Source organism: Lupinus angustifolius, chromosome LG14 (genome assembly GCF_001865875.1).
Source record: "Lupinus angustifolius cultivar Tanjil chromosome LG14, LupAngTanjil_v1.0, whole genome shotgun sequence".
Taxonomy (NCBI): Eukaryota; Viridiplantae; Streptophyta; class Magnoliopsida; order Fabales; family Fabaceae; genus Lupinus; species Lupinus angustifolius.
The window spans coordinates 4,070,860-4,074,816 of record NC_032022.1 but is presented as its reverse complement, the minus strand read 5'-3'; the positions used below and the strand labels follow the sequence as shown (position 1 = coordinate 4,074,816).

The 3,957-nt window shown below is 34.1% G+C and overlaps 1 long non-coding RNA gene across 1 annotated transcript; it reads right to left on the bottom strand.

The window, feature by feature from the left end:
• LOC109326260 lies at positions 969–1,644 on the bottom strand. The gene is made up of 2 exons (XR_002105223.1): positions 1,376–1,644; positions 969–1,029 (listed from the first exon to the last, which is right to left on the bottom strand). It is a non-coding gene; the product is annotated as an uncharacterized LOC109326260 (long non-coding RNA).

Sequence of the window (3,957 nt, the reverse complement as noted above, 5' to 3'; positions counted from 1 at the left end):
ACTTTCTAGTTTGAGAAAAAAAAAAGTCTCACACTTCTCTCTTCATAATTCTTTCCTTTTATCCATAAAAAGCTTAGTGTTAAGGTGTTGGTGTCAAATAATGGATATAAATAGCATTACTAGTGCAAGAATAATTCTTATTCAATACTTTTAATGTTTAGAGGAGAGTTTTACATACTCCCTCAATTCCATAACTTTTGTTATTTTAGAATTTTTACAATAACTTCATATCACTAGCATATAAATTGGTTTATTTTTGGATCTTGGCTATCAAATCAAGGTTTATGTTGATAATGTTATAAGTTTGACAGTTCAACATCAATTAAAGATTCAAGGTCAAAACTACACAAATTAAACGACCTTCGATTATGATTTTGAACCAATGTCAAAATGAAACAAATAACCTTAGTTGTGGTTCTGAACCGAGATCAAAAGTTGACAAACAACCTTGGTTCTAAACTAAAATCGATGTTGTTTTCAACAAATAACCTCGAGCAAAAAATTCACCAAGATCATTTATCTACTTTTGACTTCTATTCAAAATCTTAACCGTGCTAAAATGCTAGAATCACAAGTTGAAAAATGCCAAAATACTAGAAACTTTACAACAATTATTCAACAACATATATACATTTTAAAAAAATGTAATATTACATTTGTCAATCATCATACATTATATTGTTCAAATACTACATATCGTTCTAACGGTACATTTGTTAAAGAGGATATATGCACTAACAGTGTATGAGTTTTATACACTGTCACTGTATCATTCATCATTGACATTTAATTGTTATTGACTTTTCAAAAAAATAGTCTAAATTAATGAGTGATGATGGAACGCATGTGTATAAATCTTTACACCGACGGAGTATAAATTTTATACTCTTTGTTAAAATAGTATATACATTAATACCATAATTATTATTCGTGATCGTACGATTCCAAACAGGAGTTTGTGCCGATTGCGTTGGAGAGTGAACCCAGTCAACAATGCCGAAGGAAATTCATGAGATTAAAGACTTCCTCCTCACTTGTTAATAACCAATGAAGCATCCAGATACAAAAACAAAGATTAAATACTTGAAGGAAGTCAGGAAGTTAAGTTAAAGGAGTTATAAGTAATTATAAGGAGTTATTCATTTTATGTAACTTGTCATACAAGTTATTGGTTTTTTTGTGATTTGTAGTTAGAATTACTTACCAGAATCTGTGTATAAATTAGGACTATTGTATATCTTTGTTTTTTAACTTGATTCACTTTGAATTCTATACAATTCATTCATATTACCTTTATTCTTCTTTTGTCTCTTTTATCAAGTTCTTATCTTTTGGGTTTCACTATTTCTTCACGATGTGTTCATACCATTTCAACATCACTGCCCAGAGGAAGGATGCACGCTCTATGAAAATCAAGCGAAGCAAAGATGTGGTCAAGTTCAAGGTTCGCTGCTCCAACTACCTCTACACCCTTTCTGTCTTTGACACTGAGAACGCTGATAAGTTGAAGCAATCACTTCCTCCAGGTTTGATTGTGCAAGACCTGTGATTCTATCTGATAGAGGTGAAGAACAAATAGAGTTGTCTTTTGGTTTATTTTTCTTTTTTGTGTTGCCTGATAATGGTGATTATGAATTTGGTTTTGTCTCACTGCATTGTGTAGGTTAAATTAAAGCCTTTAATTTTATATCAAAACTTTAAAAAAAAAATTGTAAGTCTCATATCGCCTACCTCATTGTTTTGGGAATAGTTTAAATATTATTGGATTACTCCTCTCATTGCCAATTGGTTTTAAGATAGAACATTAACATTGTATTAGAGCTAGAACTCATCTTCTTTCTGGTTGTCATGGGCCAAATGATGTCATTTAGTATGGGTCAAAGGTAACACTTCACCTGATCCGGTAGACTTATATGGAGGGGGCATGTTGAAAAGTAAATCCACATCATCTACCTCATTGTCATGTGAATGATTTAAATACATGTTGGTCTACTTCTTTCATAGTCAAAGGTAATCCTTCATCTGAACTGATAGACTTACGTGGAAGGGACATGTTGGAAAGTAAATCTGACATCATCTATCATATTGTAAATGTTGCGCAATAGAATCTTATGTCATTATAGAGTTGGGTTTTGGAATGCATGTTGTGAACACTAATTTTTTTAATATATATTATTAAAAATTAAAATTTTTAATTTATTTCGAAAATAATTAAATAATAAAACAAAAAGTGAAAAAGGAATTTGGTTGTTAACTAGATTAAGAGAGTGGAAAGAGATTCTCACATTTTGAGCAGAAGTGGGTTGAGGGGTTTTTCCACTAAGTAGTTGTTACACCTTGATAAAAAAGATGAAAGAGAAGTAGGTATCAGATTGCAATAGTGAATGGCAATTTGTGATGGTGGAGAGAAGTTACCTAATTTTTAGAGGGAGGGGTTTATGGTTTTTTAGGTTAGAAAGAGAACACTATAGAAGGAGGAGAGAGGGAAGCAATTAGAAAAGAAAGTGTTCATTCTCTCTCCCCATAGCGCAACCTCAGAGTCACTTTCCTCACATACCTACGTCTCTCTATATCACCACATCTTATAATTAAACTCTGTTTTCCAACAACCTAAAAAACAAACCACTACAATAACATAGCATTCTCAACTTCTTCAAGGTCTACTTTTGGAATATATGCAAAATCAGTTGTTATTTATTTGAACTTGGTGGATTCATTTAAGATGATTATCTACACATGAGGGCATTCAATAAACCCAAGGTCGTTGTTTCATCTCAAAACTACCAACACGTTCCCTAAGTAGAGGATCTCGACAACCCAATATTGCCTTGACCAAAGCCAATTTCTTTATAGCTTCTTCATGAGATAACCAGGTTGGGTGTTGGGAGATAATGAAGAATGGGACTATTCCGAATAGTACACCGAAGGCCTCAATTTCTCATGACCAACCAGTTTTAATCATCGCATGCTGGTTATCCTAACCAACCTCAATAACAGCGTCCCACACTCTCAACATCATCTGGTGGTTATATATGGATTAATGTCCTTTATAAAGGGTTAAAATGTTCCAATTCCTTCTTGACTAACAAGGGTGCCGCTGAACATGCTGGAACCTCTCTTAGACAAAGAATACAAGATGAATATCATGAAGTTGTGGAGAGAAGAGTTATTAAAAGCTGTGGGGTATATTCTGCGTTGCAAAAAAATAATATGAATGGTGGCTTGGGTTGCACATCTAGTGGGAAATCTCATGTTTTTTATTTCATTGGTGTGGCATTCCAATCTCTACCAATGACCCCCCTCACAGAGATTTTGTAAGAGGAGGAGATGAGATCAACATGTGGTGTTATCCTTACTTCCTTAGACAATTTGGGCTGCTAAAGAAAATGGACACAATGATTTGTTTTAGGAGCATATTCATTAGTTTGGGTTTGATGTTGGGCAAGTTGAAGACACCATTTTACAATTAGTGGTACCAATTCCATGCCTTAGTCACTCAACTTCCGCATGTCTTTGATCAAGCGGTCATGAAGTTAACACAAGTGGCGAAAGAAACTCCTCATACATTATGTGTATCCAACAAAGCAAACAGTTCATAAAATGAGTGCATGGAACATAGCTTGTGGCTCAACCAAACAAAAAATGTGGAGTCCATATGATACAAGCTCCTTCATGTTGAACGTGTTACCATGGCTCAGAGAAGTTGCATGGATGTACCTAATCTCACATTGTGTCTCATTTCTTAGTCACCTTGGATGCATACTTGTCGGGGTTCTTTATGTTCAGTTGAAGGGCATCGGTTTAGGCTCAGACTCGCTCCCTATTCTCCTAAGGGTTCTTACCTATGTAGTGAAGTGGCCTATAACCTCTAACTTTTTCTTCCTTATTGCCGTAACCACCATCTCTTTTGTTTACTTTTCATTTCCTTTATATCTTATTTTAACCATTGTTTGTCAA